Here is a 16582-nt window from a genome sequence, read left to right on the forward strand (position 1 = left end):
CAGCACCTACAGTACTTCCATTTATGTATCAATGTTTCAGTGATGAACAGAGTATCTTTGTGTCTTTTTGTAGTGTGCATGTGCCTTTCTATGAATGTGTGTGTTTTTGTGATTATAGGGGAATTCACTGCTCAAGAGATTTCACTTCTCTTTCAGTCGTGTTTCAGTAACTGGAAACTACAGAGGAGAACATTCCAATTTCCTTCTGTGTTTGTGTGTGTACGTGTGAGATGATGGATTGTGTACTTCAGTGTGTGGCCCATAAGCCATTGAATGTTAGTCAGTCACAATAGGTGGATGAGTTCCAACTTGAAAATTAAATCGGAAATGTGTCTTTGAGTTATTAGAAACATCAAAATAAAAGCTTCTAATTTCCACTGTACTATTTCATAGCCCTGTGTAGGATGTTGCACGAAACAGTACTAAATGTTTTCGTGTAAATGTGTTTATGTAGAAATGAAAATCAGCACTCACACCACTTCCTAAAGCTGTAGCTGCTGTGTGGGCTGCAGCTGATGCTGCTCTGTGCTGCCTCCTACAGCTGCCAACCGTCTACTGAAACCACAAGGCTGTCACTTTTGTTTTTTTGCTGCACACAGAAAATAACTTCCTCTTTATTCACTATAGGGGACCATATAAGGTTAACATTTCACAGGTACAGTCTCAGACACCATCACAACACAATTTAAAACACTGGCATTGGAGGAGTAGTGGATACCATATCTGGTAAAACTGTATAAACCATCTTTCATTTTATCTGTTGCACTGTCAGTGTGTGTGTTAGTCATCATGAAGACAGGAAATTTTGGGCAACAGCCTTGGTGAGGCTGTTTAGCTGTCATCAGCATACCATTTCTGTTTTTTTCAAACTGGACCAGCATAAGAGTTCCTTTTTTTACTTTCATTTCAATTTTCCTGAGTTTAAAATTTTCAGATCATAGCTGAATAAATGTTTTTTTGTCTAGCCATTCTAGCAGTGTGGCTCTAGGGATGGCAACGCAGGTCTGTCTATAACTTTGATTAAGACTGAAATGTCTCAACAACTATTGGATGGATTACTGTGGAATTTCATGGTGCCAAGAGGATGAAACCTTTAGACTTCAGTGATCAACTGACCTTTGATTTAATTCCACCATGAGACTTACATATGTGGTTTTGAGTGAAATGTCTCGACAACCATGGATTCAAGCGCTGTTGTTTCTAAGTACATCCTCACAGAGCTGCTAGCATGATTTTGTAAGTAGCTGTAAACTCTTGTTGCCTCAAAATTAACCATAAGAAAAGAAAAACAGATTTCCTCACACACTTTATTGTTACACCCATATCTTTTAACTTGTGCATTATTGTTAGCTGCATTTAATTCAAGCTTGACAAACACAGATTTGTATTTGCAGTGGAGAGACATAAAGTAGACAGAATTCTGAATGGTACCAGTGAAATTCTTCTCTGAACCTTGTCCCTGTATCATTGGAGGAATTTGCTGTACACCATTGCACCAAAAGAAATGAATAAACAGATTCTAATTTAGGCTTCTGTCATCTCCTGACAGTTTGCTTCTGTGTGCATGACCTCTGAGCTCTACCGCCACAGATTCAGACTGAGCTCCACAGTGCATTCTCACCACCTCACCAACACCCCCAAGCTTTTATATTCGGAGAAAGTGTATCCAAGAGGAAAAGAGACACACAGAGAAGGGAGGAGAGATGAGAGTATGGAAGAATAAACACAGAAAAACAAAGTGCAGCTGAGAATGAGGAAGAGAAAAGCCTGACAGAGACAGGAGAGGGCAGACAGGAATATTAGGGGGATTCATCCTTGATCCTTCTCTGACTCGGGCTTTTGCTCCTTCCCATCACCTGATATATTCCTCCTCCTTCTCCTCCTCCCAAGCATGAGCCTTTACTCCCCGTCCTCACAGCTGAGATATCGCCTCACCCCTCCTGCCTCCACCAGTGCGACACACACATCCCAGAGAGAACAGGAGGAGATGATGTAATGTCGAGAATAAAGACCAGGCTAGATTCCTCCTCTTTTCTACCTCTTTACTAATTTTCTACCTGATGCATCCCCTCCATTCATTCACTTTCATTCCTCGTCATTTCCTTGACTTTGGTATGTTTCTCTGGCATGTCAGTGAACTACACCATCTGTGTGCATGTAGGTTAACAAGCCTGTTTGGCAGTGTGTCCAAATAAAACTCCCCTCCCTCCTTCCCCTCCATCCCTCCCTCTCTCCAGACCATCCCCTCTCCCTCTGCAGTATTACATTGACCATTTGCACAAAGCTCTGGCCTAGTTGCAGTCCAATTTCCCTCTTCACTGTGTGCCTATATTAACTTCCTGCCAAGGGGTTAAAGTGGAAACAGCTGTTTTAAAGAACAGGCTCAAGGTATCTTTCATTTGAAGAGGAGACGAGGAGGGGAGAAATTTGGAGAGAAGAAAGCATAAGCAATAAGGAGAAGATGTTTGTGTCTTTGTGTGCGCATGCATGAGTGTGTACATATGTGTGTTAAAGCCAATCATGTGGGATTCCTTAAGCGGTGGGATACAGTAAAACTCTGAAATGTAGGTCAAGAGGCAGAGCATTTTCCTTGCACTGTTGCATAACCATGCACATGCACACACACACATACACACGTAAACACACTTGCCCAATTGTGTAGCTAGATTTCGCACAACCAAGATACACAATGTTAGGTGTGACTACGCTGATGTGCAGGGAAGACATCCAGTGTATGCAACTGTAAAAGTTCTTTCTGTTAACTTCAGTTTCCCTCTATCTCTACACATAGACATCCAGTGTATGCAACTGTAAAAGTTCTTTCTGTTAACTTCAGTTTCCCTCTATCTCTACACATAGACCTCTGACATGAAAATGTAGTGTAGTGTGTGTTGTAGCTGTGTGTGTGTGCTTGGGTAGGAGTGTTCCCTGTGTCCAGATATGGCTGCAGTGGAGAGAAGGAAAAAGAGATTAGACTTTTGTAGGTATATAACTGGCTTCACAGTCATTGGCTGAGGGCAGCAGGTAATTACCTGGACTGGACTGCCTTTTAAGGAGACTGGTCACAGACCTGCTGTAAATCCCTCATTCACTCGCTCTAGATACGCCTTCTCCCTGTCAAATCACCATTATTTTTTCGCCCCTGTCCTCCTTCAATTCACCTTTTCCTTCTCTGGTTTTCTCTCTTTACCTCTGCTAAGTCTTTCTGATTCACTCTCTCACCCTCTCTATCCATCCTGTTGTTTTGCACACTCCTCTGTGCTACAAAAGGCTGACAGGACAATAGAAAGAGGATGAAGTGGGGGAGTTACGCCTTTCTTGGCTCATCTGATTGTAAGCTGATAACCTGGAACGTACTACCAAGCTGTTACATAAGGGATAGGAGACACCTTCAGAGACTTTATATATATATATATAGATATCTGTGTGTGTGTGGTTGTGTGTGTGTGTTTGTGTGTGTGTGTGTGTGTGTGTGTGTGTGTGTGTGTGTGTGTGTGTGTGTGTGTGTGTGTGTGTGTGTGTGAGCACAGGGTGTGTGATAAATTAAGCAGCAGTGCCATTTCTGTCTGTTTTTCCCAAGTTTCTTCTGGTAATGTCTGGATAACTGGGTTAGTCACACTGCCATTTTTTTTTCAGAAGAATTTCGCTTATATCTGGGGTTCATTTCTGTGTGTGTGTGTGTGTGTGTGTGTGTGTGTGTGTGTGTGTGTGTGTGTGTGTGTGTGTTTGTATGTGTGTGCACGCGTGCGTTAAGAGAAGAGACCCCACTGTTCTTGAGAGGAAGAGGAACATGTTGAGTGTGTGTGGGTCCTGACTAATTCATCCTCCTTAGACTGTCATACTGATCACCATGTATGAACTGGTCAATTGTTTCATCTAGCTGAATTTGACATTCAGGGGGACTGAATGTTCTGCTAAGGCATGCAGTGGGAATTCTTGAAAAACCCATTTGTATCATTTTAGTATTATGTATTTGCAGGGGAATGCGGTTTGCGTAAATTATTGAAAGTACTCCTCGAATTTGGAAAATTCCCTATCCTCCCCATCAGTGCATCTCTCTGTATAAAGGAATCCTATATATACTTTCATTTCGCTGCAGTTTCTACTTGAGTAACTCCCAAACAATTAAGGACAAAAACCGTTATTGTTATTATTGATGGTAAGTGTCTGTGAAAACAGGGACACGAACAGCACAGCGAAACTTCGTAATGTGAGCTGTTCTGTTGAACTCCTGGGCCTGACATTATAAGAAATATGAAAATATTATAGTCTGCAATACACTAAGTCTGATGACTCAGAAAACAGGGGTTAGTTTCTATTTCTTTGCTACTGTGATGGGAAACCTGGCATGTCCGCTTTCACCAGAGATTCAAATGATTCAACTGAGAATGCCCTCATATGTCCACCATGGCTGCACAACAAAAAAAATTACTATTCTAACAGAACAAAATAGCCAATAAAATTTTAATCTGCTTGTCGATCCAGATATGTATATAAAAAACAAATCAAAACAATAATGACAGTCATGGGCTACATTAGTTTATTTTAAAAAATGTATTTGAAGAAATTTGACATTCTGGGAAATACAAACTTTCTTGTAAAGCATTAGATGAGATGATCGATACCACTCTCAAATCTGTACGGTAAATATGAAGCTACCGCCAGCAATTGGTTAGCTTAGCTTAGCACAAAGACTGGAACGGGGGGGGAACAGCTAGCCTGGCTCTGTCCAAATGTAACAAAATCCACCTGAAAGCATCTCTGAAGCTCACTAACTAACACTTTATATCGTCTTTGTTTAATATGCACAAAAACCAAAGTTGGTCTTTTACCGACCATATCTTGGCTGCTTCGCAACCAGCAGAAACTCAGTTACTGCTCCCGGCCAAGAAAAAGTCCAACAGAAAACACCCTCTCTCGTGTCTACACAGTTTTTCTACAAAGAGTGGTATCAGTCTTCTCATCTAACTCTCAGCAAGGAAGTGTGTGTCCCAAAATGTAAGACTATTCCTTTAAGTAATTGCCGTTGTTGTTGTTGTTCAGAAAATTTTTGTTCAATAAGGTCCTTCTGCAATGTTAGGACTAGATGAGCCTTTTAAAAAATCCCCACATCCGCAGTGAAAATAGATCACTTCCTCAGTGGCCTGTGGTTTAACTTTTCATTCAAACCTATAGTGTAGTGGATTCCTTGGGTATAGTTGGCAGAAGTATGGATTACTAACGTAGATTAAGTTGAAACTGTTACTGCGGTTAGAAAAACGTATAAGAAGCTAGTTTTACTCCAAGTCTGTACTTCTGTTGTTTGAAATATATCACATCTCTCGGTTCTGGTTAAGAACAAGGAGAGCTGAGGTTAATTCACTCCAAGTCCTTTCCAACACATGCAGTTCTGCCATTCGGCAGGAAGGGGCAGAACTGAGAGCAGTCTGCTTTAAAGTGTTGGAAACCTATTCAACCTTTGTATCGAGTTTTGTCAGCTTTGCTAGGTTTGTTTCTTTTGAGCTGTAGTGGGAAATGAAAGTTGCTATGTTATCATATAAACTAAATACTCAAGCTTTTTTTTTTAAAAATGGCATCACAGTAAATCAGTAGTTTGTTACATTATACACTGAACATTTAGTAGGAAGAAGGAAAGTTCTGCATAGTCACAAAGCTTTTCGATCCAGTAAATGATCTTGTTATTGTACCAACATCCCTTTTTAAAGGAACAATGAGTAGATTAAAGCTGGAGGCAAACTCTTAAAAAAAAAAACCCCTTTTTTGATGCAGTTTAAGTCCATTATATGTCTGTATACTGTGCTGAAACCAGTGTGTGCCCTGGTTTGGCCCACAAGGGTGGCTGGCTAGTGTTTGTGTTTAAGATGGTCATCTGTGCCAGATGTTAATGTTCCCCATATGTGTGTGATAGCTTGGTGTGCGCATGTGTGTGTCAGCAGATGGTGTGTGTCTGTCACACACATGCTCTCTTCCATTATCAGTTCCCCATCATCAATTATTCACACTAGGAGACTGAGCTGATCAAACTTGGCCACTTTGAGTCCGTGTTGGTTCTTGCTTGAAAAAATTGTGTGCACTATATGCATGTGTCTGTGTTTCTGTGCAAAATGAAAAAGTTCCAGAGCAGCTGAATCTTTCAGATGATCTGTGTAATAAGAGGCCAGCAGAGAACAGCTGGTGTTTGTGCTTGACGACGCGCGCGCGCGCGTGTGTGTGTGTCATTGGTGTGTCCGAAGAGGCTTTGTAAGGGGTCCTTTGTTGCAAAAGGACATATCATTAGCATCTAAAACTCCTTATTGCCCATGAAGAGAAAGATAGAGAGATGAAAAGATGAGGATAGAAGAAGCGAGTGAGCGAGACACAGAGAAGGAGAGGGAGAGAGAGAGAGAGAGAGAGAAAGAGGGAAGGAGGGAGATGTAGAGTGAGGGAGAGGAAGAAAGGGACCCATGGGATACAACAGGAAAGTGGTGGCAATGACCAGCAGCACCTGCCAGTTCACACAAATCTACCCTCTATGTGTGTGTGTATGTGTTTGTTCATTCCATGTTGATACACGTGTGGCTCCCAGTGTTGAGCTGTAGTGTGCTGCTGCCGCCAGTGGATGGAGCAGCAGAGCTCCTTTAGACTCAGTGTGTGATGAGACAGTCATTCAAGTAAGTCATTCAACACATTGAAAAAGGTAAGACTTTATTGTTAATGAGAGAAATTCACAGGGTAGCTCCTCATAGGCAAAGAGGTAAGAAAACAGATGAAAAAAGAGATATAGAACTCATAAAGAATAAAAATAAATAAAAATAAAATAATTAGAGAACTTTGAGAAATTACATTAAAAAAGATATATTAAATATATATGTTACAATACCTAACTACACTACATAAATGAATGTGCAGATATTTATGTGAAAGAAATCCAGTAATGCAACTCTGGCAGCCATGATGTTTTAGATTTATATAATGGAAGTGTATGTATACATGTAAACTATAAGTATGAATAATAATGAATGATGAATACAAAATACATAATATTATGTTAAAGTATATAGTATTAACAAATGTGCCTTATACGTGATACACAAACACTATAAAAGTTCAGTACTAGTAGAAATGGAAGAGAATATCATGATATTTTCTGTAATATAATGTAAAAAATATATAATAATGACAATATTGTGGTAATGGTATTATTATATAGTGGAATAAGTAATACAATTCAATTTAAAATAAAATAGAGTTATACATTTTACAAATAATTATACTGCTATATATATTACTTGTAATGATAATACTAGTAATATATAATCCAGACAAGGTGCAGGTGTTTTGTTGCAAAGTGCTTATTACACTGTGCTACAAATAAAGGCATCTACTGGGTGGTCTACAGGTATTGTTGTCCACATGCAATAGTCATGGATCTATCTGTTTTAACTGTATGCACAGAGTTCATTTAAAAGGTTTTGTAAGTTGTTTTAAGACTTTTAAGTTTAAAGTCCAAGAATATCAAAATTTTGATATTATAATTAAAAAAGGATCCCCTATGTGGTTTGCCAGTAACACTGAACAATGGATCAAATGACACCTGGAAAGTGTTTGCTCTTATTAACCCACAAATAACTGGTACCTGAATCTGCAGTTCCCCTCAGCTCTACGCAGTGTTTTGGCGTCTTTCAGCTCAATGTTTTGGTTTTCTAGCCCAAAGTTTTATGGTTCTGGTTCACTCTCACTACTCTCATCAGTTTCATTTCCAATGGCAGCAAGCAGCTTTAAAAAACACGCGGTACACTACTTGCCCACAACCAAACAGAAGACAGGCATAGTTAGCTGGTGAATAGTAGCATAGCATAGTGGAGCATTTAGCAGCTAAAGATAGTTCCCCCAGAAGTTACTGGATACCACAAAAGAGCTAAATGAAATGTAAATTTTGAAGTTACATTCACAAGGTTTCCAGAAACACAATTGAGCCAAATAAATGAAAATGTTCCTCTGTAATGTGTAAATGAGCGACCGTTTGCTAACATGTTCGTAATAACAACTTTATCAGGAGATAATATATCAATGAGTTTATAGCTAGCTGCTACCTCCAAGTAGCCAAAAAAAAATCAGTGAATGCATTTTTAAGATATGTTTATCTGTAAATAAGCTGAGTAAATCTAAAGGTGGACCAATTTCCTGAGCATACAGTCAAAAGGAAAGAAGCTTCATATTTTTTAGATGAAGAGAAGTTTAATTAATACTCTGCAAGTGTTTACTGCCTGAGAGATAAAAGGTGTTAAGAAAAGGAGGGAAATTAGTCAGGAAGGAGTGACATTCAGGTTACTGACCACAGAAACAGTGTTAATTCATGAGGACAGGATGTGCTGTCACAGGCCCATGCTGAGGCAGGAAGAGGTATTTTTAGTGGCGTCCTGATCAAGCTTCCCTGTAGTCAGTGCTGGAGGCGCCAATCAGCCCCCACAATCAATTCAAGCACACACATGCGCGCACACACACACATACACACATACACATACACACAAAACACAGTGTGATGCATTCTCATGACCTTGAGAGGAAAATCAGCATCTTGTTTCATTGAGGTGAAAATGAGATGATGTGACAGTTGCACACAAAGCCCACTGTCGTGCTATCACTCACTCACACACACACACACACTCACACACACACACACACACACACACACACACACACACACACACACACACACACACACACACACACACACACAAACACCCACCCTGCAGTGCCCCACTCATGCCTCACTGCTCGGTCTCTCTTGACTGACCTATATCTTTCTGTCGGCTACAGACGTCATGGCCACACTGAATCACAAGGAGCTACACACAGAGAATCACACACACTTCATAATGTGTTAACCAGAGGGAGAAGCTTTGAAGTTGCTGTGCTGATCTTGGCTTGACTGCTTTGCAGTCGCCATGACAATAAGAGGGCGGAGGAACTTATGGCATCCCCAAAGCACACACAAAAACACACACACACACACACACACACACACACACACACACACACACACACACACACACACACACACACACACACACACACGCTCACACACACACACACACACACACACACACACACACACACACACACACAAACAACACAATGCTGACCTTTGACACAACTGCTGTGTTGAGAATGGTGGCGAAGGCGTGGAGGGGAGTGTGTGGTGTTCCCGCGTGGCTTCAGCTTCCAGTCCTTTGTTGGATGAGAGGAGGCCCTTGGTAGGGCCGCAGCTGTGCGCACACATGCACGCTCACAAGCAAACACGCACATTCCTTAGTGATTGCAAGAGAACCCAGCACACACAACTCACAGACTCACTCTCTCATATAGCTAGTTCACACTGTCAGTATTGTCTCACTGCAGGTTTAAAAAGACTTTGAGTCAATTTTCTATAACAGTTGCTATAACAGTTGGCTAATGCCCAATAACAATAAAAATAAAGTAACAATGATTATGTTAATAAACTTAATCAATACAATACCCCTTATTCAGTGAATATAGCTAAAAGTGCTTCACTGTAAGAAGGAGGTAACAACACTAAGAGTCTTCAGCCATGCTAGCAGCTTTACGAGGTTCTACTTAGGCACAGTGGTGCTTTTGGCTAAATTATAACATCAGCATGCTAACATGCTCACAGTGACAATGCTTACGTGCTGATGTGTAGCGGGTATAATATTTTTAATATTTACTATATTCACCATCTTAGTTTAGTGCGTTAGCATGTCAACATTTGCTAATTAGTGCTGAACACAAAGTGCAGCTGAGGCTGATGGGAATATGGTCATTGTAGTAATTAATAAATGTAATTGGTTTTGAGGGGAATTTGGTAATAAACAAAAGTCATGGACAAAATTCAATTTTGTCCAGATGACTGGAATCCACCGAAATCAGTAAGGTTCATCCTCAGAGGACCACGAATGTCTGTACAAAATTTCATTACAATCCATCCAGTAGTTGTTGAGATATTTTAGCCATTCTCAGAGCTACGCTGGTACAGTAGCATGGCAAAAATGCAAAGGTAAAACAATGGCACAAAGAACATTCTTCACTGTTGTTTCAAAAATGCTCATAATATTCTTTGGGAATCACATTGCACAGGTTGGAAGAAAGCTGAAAAAAGCTGCAGCTACAAATTTGTTACAACAAAATATATTTGAGATGAAGTAAAGGTGTTCTGCTCCCTCTGTCAATGTGTTGTTTTAAGCTTCCATCAGAGTCCCAGGTGAAACTGAGGTTTTCAACTTTGATCTGAGGAAACATGATACTAACGACTACACAAGAAGGAGAGAGACAGAAACAGGCAGACGGAAAGTGGGTCTCTTAGTACATGTTCCATCATGACAATGATCAATATGATCAATAGAAAGACCAGCGCAAATCAGGGGTAAGTACAAAACAATGTCAGGTCATCTGCTGCCCTCACCAGAATCATCACATTAGGGACTGAGTAGTGTTGGGACACTAAGAAGTTATTTGAATTTCATGCTTTTGTGGAAACACTGGGGTATTTGTTGCATCTACCTGACACAGCGTCACATGATTTACTGCGTGACCCGAGCACCAAAATGAGACAGATCGTGACATTATGGCTGATGTCTTCACTCACATACAGTACTGAACCACCTCAACTGAAACACGCGTTGACCTCAGCCACTGCAGATGGGGCCACATCCATTTAGTTGGTCAATGTTCCCAGTAAAATGTAGGTTAATGCAGGAGGGCTGACAAAGATCTCACAGATCCCACATGTTTTTCGTAATCAGTCTGCCATGTCTCGACATCCTGAACCAGCCAAAGCTCCTAAGGGCCCACTTGAATCACAAATCCCAACTGACTAAGAACACTCCCGATGCAATCATACGCACATCTGCACGCACCATCGTCCAATGGTTTCTGCAAACTGGGCTCAGAGTAGAAATGACTGAGTAAATACAGGTCAGAGGAGAGACACAGATTCCCCTCAGTACTCCCTTATTCTCTCCATCCCATATTCACACCATTTGGTCTTCCGCTCTTATTCTGTTCATATCCTTCCTTTCTCAGCTAATGTTTCCATTTCATTGTCTTTCTCTTTTTTAAATGCATCTTTGTTATATTTCAATCAACTTTGTGAGTCATCACTAAAAGCTGCAACATCTCCACAGGTGCAAAACAAAGAATGGTTAATTTACTTTTTCATTAAGTTATTCATGCACAGACTCAGTTTCAATAAAAACTTCTCCCAAACAGGCCTTTGGTTGGCCCTATCTTCCAGACACATCTGGAAAGGTGTTTCCTGATTAGTGGATATTAAAATGCAGCGGTGAAAAAGAAGTTCTGATTCGCTCCAGCTCAGAGGTGTGTGTTAGAAAAGAATGCTCACTGGGCAGCTTTGTGTCTGCTGACGCAGTGCTGCAGTGCTGCACAATCTGCAAGTGTTGTGAGTGCAGCAAGTGTGTCAGTGTGTCAGTGTGCGCTTGTGTGTGCGCGGGCTCGCCACAGCAGACTGCCTGCCCTTCATCAGCCAACAGATTCAAGGCTGGTCTCCATAGTAACCATCCTCAAAGCTCGGCTTGAGAACAAAGATAGCTTCCCTCTGTGTCCCTCCCCGCTTCCTTTTGACAGGGCGTTTGAGACTCCTGCGGTGAGATTTCTCCAGTGGCTGGTGTTTGTGTGTGTTCATAAAATACATGTGGGTGTTGTTTTGTGTTTGGGTGAGGTGTAGTGTATTCACCAATCACTGCTAGTCTCATCAATCTCATCACATATCTGGGTCAAAATCTGCAATATGCAATGCAATATTAGAAAGAGAGAGAGAGTGAGTGAGTGTGTGTGTGTTTGTGTGCTTGTCCATGTGTGTTTGGTAAGACAGAGCGTCTCCCTCTCAAACACAAATGAAGTTACATTTGCAACAATGGAGGCACCCATCTGGAGCAAAAGATAGGCGAAGAATGAGACACACACTCACACACACACACACACACACACACACACACACACACACACACACACACACACACACACACACACACACACACACACACACACAAAGTACAAAGCTAGGCCTACACCAGCACATTTGTTGCAGAGTTATCAGATCATGAACATTTATCTTTCACGGTGTTACAGTGAGATTTTAATCAGGCAGTAATATACTATATATTAGATGAGTTTAGTACATGTGTGTACGAGTCTTCAAAGCCAAATCTTCAAATTGAACTCAGTGTTTTTAGCAGCAGAGTTTCTCATAGGTTACTGAGAGAATAGCGGTAAGATCAGCCATGACACAGTATATTTCTTCCTTTTTAAAAGTTTATTAAAAAACCACAAAGCCACAGACATCATATGCTGTAATAACTCTCTCACAAATACTGTATTTGGCTCCTGAGCTTTTAACATTTTGTGCACTGCTCGTATAGGCTAGTTTTGTACCGAACTGAAGGTAACAGATCCAGTACTACTACTGAACTGCCAACGTGAAGGTCATCTCGGGTCCTTTATTTCTGTTCTGAGGAGCGAGGATAAAGATTATTCTTCACATTAATCCATTAAATGTGAGTTCAATAACATTGAAAGGCAGTCTGTGGCTAGCATGTGGCATGTATTTGTCCATATTTGTTTTGTTTCCAGGCACTTCCATATTAGGAACAGTAGTTGGATATGTTGGAGTTTTCAGAATAATATGAGAATTACAACATGGAGTTGACATGAATGCTCGGTACAAGTTGGAAACTTGCAATTACAATAACTCCAGTACGACATAAACACGGCATCAATAATAAGCAAGTGCCTAAAAAAAAAATGGATGCCTCACATCTGCCAAAGACCCAGATTTAATGGACATGGTGTCATATTGGCAGTGCACATTATTTTAATCCTAACATGACCAACTCTGTGATGATAAAACAGTCTTGACGACGTCAATGCTCACAAGTTGTTAACATGGGAATATTTCCCCTCTATCCCATATGATGTGAATGAATCATGCCTGGCGATGCATTCGCTTACTGACATATGCAGTATAATGAAGTGCAGCTGAACAGTGATGTGGTTAGAAAAAAGTGAATGAGCTACATAATCAGTGACTATGAACCTTTGAACTGATCTGAACGAAACCTTTTGAATCAGCAAAGTGATTCTTAATTTCCAACTCTACGGTACATCCGGGGTAAGATAACAACTCCACACTCAGTCGCCAGTGAATGGAGCTCCACTGCTAAAAGCCACTGATTCAGTTCAGTCAGTTCAGGTTAAGATTCATTGTCAAAGGTTTTGTTTGTGCATGTACTGAACAGCTCTAGATCAGCTGCCTTTATGATGTTTATGATTTCTCCTGACGCTCATACTGTATGGCCAATTCATTGAAATATAACAAAAGTCAGTATTAGGAGATCCACTGTAGCTAAGGTGGATACATAAAGTATTTCAAATAACTGTTGGAAAGCCTCCTCTAGCCCAAAAGGAGGAGAAAAATAACATCATATATGTTTTTATTTTCCACATGAAGACAAAACTACAGTCTTCTTGCTTGAAAAAAATGTAACACTTTATATATATATATATATATATATATATATATATATATATATATATATATATATCACATTATATACGATATTTTCCAAAATGGCTGTGACCACATGTGAAACAAACTGTTCTAGTTCATTTTGATGAGGATTTTGATAATGAGAATGTAATTTCCCAAGCAACAAAGAACGTCACAGGAGAACATCTGTGAGTGTTGACCACTGTCTGTTAATCCAACAACAACGCTGAATCAATTATTCATCTGAATCCTCTTAGTTAATTTGTGCTGCACTTGGCACAGGGAGATGCGAGGGATTTGCACTTTGGAGAGAAGGCGTATTCATGCTGCTGTGCCAGCTCTGACGATCAATCCCAATGAGTTGACTCTTTCCGTTTTAGGAACAGTATGCAGTCATCCTGCACAGGTCTGCTGCAGAGGCTTTTATAACTGGCTTTAAGGTGGACACCTGAAATATTATCTTCAAAGGACATTTTGGGAAATATGGTTATTTGCTTTTTTGTCATGACTTAGATTTGAAGATCAATACCAGTCTCCTGTCTGTCTGTTCAATATGAAGTTGGAGGCAGCAGTCGCTTAGCTTAGCATAAAGAAAGTGGGACAGTGTTGGCCTGGCTCCGGCCAAATATTAAGTTTGTTTTAATCTGTACAAAAACTGAAGTGAAAAAAAGACAAGCTGTGGTTTTACAATGAATTATAAACTGGAAGTATTTCTTTTCTAAAACTGTCATTTATTTTTAAATATCCAGATGAGTTTGCTCTATACTCTTGTTGATGTGGCATATTAAAATAGCTGCAGCATTTCCCCAACAGGAACATTAATATTTCAGTCAGTCCATTTTTTTCAAAATGAAACAGCATAAAAATAAAATGAAATATTGGTGGAAGTTAAATATATCTCTAAAAAGGGTTTCTGATTCCTCTGTATGCTACCTCAAGTCTCTAGGTAGCATACAGAGCTTAAAATTCGTCTTAAACCACAGTGTGAAAGTTGAACAGTTCTGGGAAATAACAACAAACTGGGTCCTATTTGGTACTTACTGTATTTGAATGTATTCTTTTTTTTGTGTATTTACTGTATATTAGAAACAACACACAAATTTGCAGCAGGCATGCATATTTCACTGATCTCAGCAGCTGTTAACACCGCTTTCAACATTCAATGTTCAAGGTGCACAAAACATCACGCCAGGTAAGGAAATATCCAACCTGGATATTCCTAAGGGACCTAAAGGCAATGTGACACAGTGTTAAGGTTTGCTTCTAAAAATCCACTCACTAAAATCACTGATACAAATGCTGTTTGTTTGGACTCCAGGGATTGAAAGTTAGATTTTTTTTTTTTTTTGTCAGACATATATCTCTGAATAAAATAAGGTGACTGAAGCACTAAAGAGTTGGCAGAAGAACAGAGGAACTTTCTGATCACAATGAACTCTGTTTGACCACATAGACGAGGCTCAGTAATGTCCTTCTTGATGCAGCTCCACTGCAGGGAACAGCTCAGAGATCTTTGCGTATACTCCTTTCACAATTCAATTTTTTAACTCGGGCTATTAAAAGCAAATAGTGCACAACATGGGCAGGCAAAACTATATCAGAACAAGTCCAGTGATTTTATTAGATTCTGGCTCTGGAGCTGAAATTATACTGAGATTTGATTTGATTGAAGATGTTCTGTCTGAAGATTGGATTTATCCAGACTGCAGGAGAGAGAGAGACAGGGGGGGATTAGCACTGAGGAGATTACATTTTAGGTTCAGATTACTTTCCATTTGCAAACCCACCAGCATGCAGAGATGTGAATGAGATGGTGAAGCATTGTAATGCTCACTGGTAGAGACAGTCAGAATTAAGAACATTATTTATTTATGAAAAATGTGAAATTGTTCTTTTCTTCTGGCCATTGATGCTGGTAAAATATTCAGGAGGAACACATGAAATGGCTCGACACAACCCTGAAATATTCTTGTGTGCACATCATTTATTTTGATGTGTTTAAGATTGCAAACTTCTCAAAAGTCTGGAAAAGAGGGCAAGGTGAACTATCTCACTAGTATTTGCTCTTATTTCCCCAGTATTATATGATAAAGGATTTTTTTCCAGCGACTGATTAATCATCTTGTAGTCAATACATTCACAATTTCAATTTTATTGTAGAAGTTGTTCAACTTGATTTTATATTTTTGGTCTTCTTTATAGTATTGTATTATATTGCCTTGTAAAACAGGGAGAGAAATGAGTTATGAACTACTTTTGCTTCGACTTTTGTGTGTGTTTTTTGCTAAAAAAAAAAAAACAAACCCAAACTTTGCATACTTGGTCGTGTACGTGTGTGTCTGTGTGTGTATGTGTGTGTTTGGTGCATGCTCACGCACCGACTGAGGAGATTCCAGCGTGATCTGTTTGGCCTCTTTGTTTATGGAGCCTTTGCTGCCCTCTGATGTGCTTGCTCAGGCCATGAATAGAGCTTTGTGTGTGGATGCACATAACCCGTCCTCATGATTTGAATGCTGGGTCCATCTGATCAATAGGTCTCTGAGAAAGAGAGATGAGAGTGATATGATGTGAGCATTTGCTGGAAAACAGATTCACCACATGTGAATGTGGGTAAAAGGACAATCGAGGTTAATGGAGCCTCCTCTCTTATCTCCTTACTTTTTTTTTAGCCCACTTCCTCTGAACTTAGACTTTGCAGCAGCGTTTTTTCATATATCTGCATACACAGTTTTTGGTTTGACAAGACTTTTACGGACAGAAGAAGAGTCTCTGGCGAGTGTGTGTAGACGGAGATGAGTTAAAAGCGAAAGAACATCAGCAGAGGAGAGACATAAAATTTCACTTCAGCTCCCAGATTCCTGTCCATCCGAGGGGGGCGTGGCCTGTAGCCCAACGTCACTGATGCTTATATAGGCTGCAGCTGTGGCGGCGGGCTCGCGCTGCTGAGACAGGCAGAGCACTGAGGACCGGCGGCGCGCGCTCACAGACTCTCACTCAGCCCCCCATACACACACACACACACACGCACACACACACACT

General features: G+C 40.3%; 1 long non-coding RNA gene across 1 annotated transcript; it reads right to left on the reverse strand.

Moving 5' to 3' along the window:
* Positions 1-14327: 14327 nt before the first annotated feature.
* Positions 14328-16453, reverse strand: LOC120786864. The gene is made up of 3 exons (XR_005706771.1): positions 16202-16453; positions 15922-16081; positions 14328-15246 (listed from the first exon to the last, which is right to left on the reverse strand). It is a non-coding gene; the product is annotated as an uncharacterized LOC120786864 (long non-coding RNA).
* Positions 16454-16582: the final 129 nt, after the last annotated feature.

Source organism: Xiphias gladius, chromosome 3 (assembly GCF_016859285.1).
Source record: "Xiphias gladius isolate SHS-SW01 ecotype Sanya breed wild chromosome 3, ASM1685928v1, whole genome shotgun sequence".
Lineage (NCBI taxonomy): Eukaryota > Metazoa > Chordata > Actinopteri > Istiophoriformes > Xiphiidae > Xiphias > Xiphias gladius.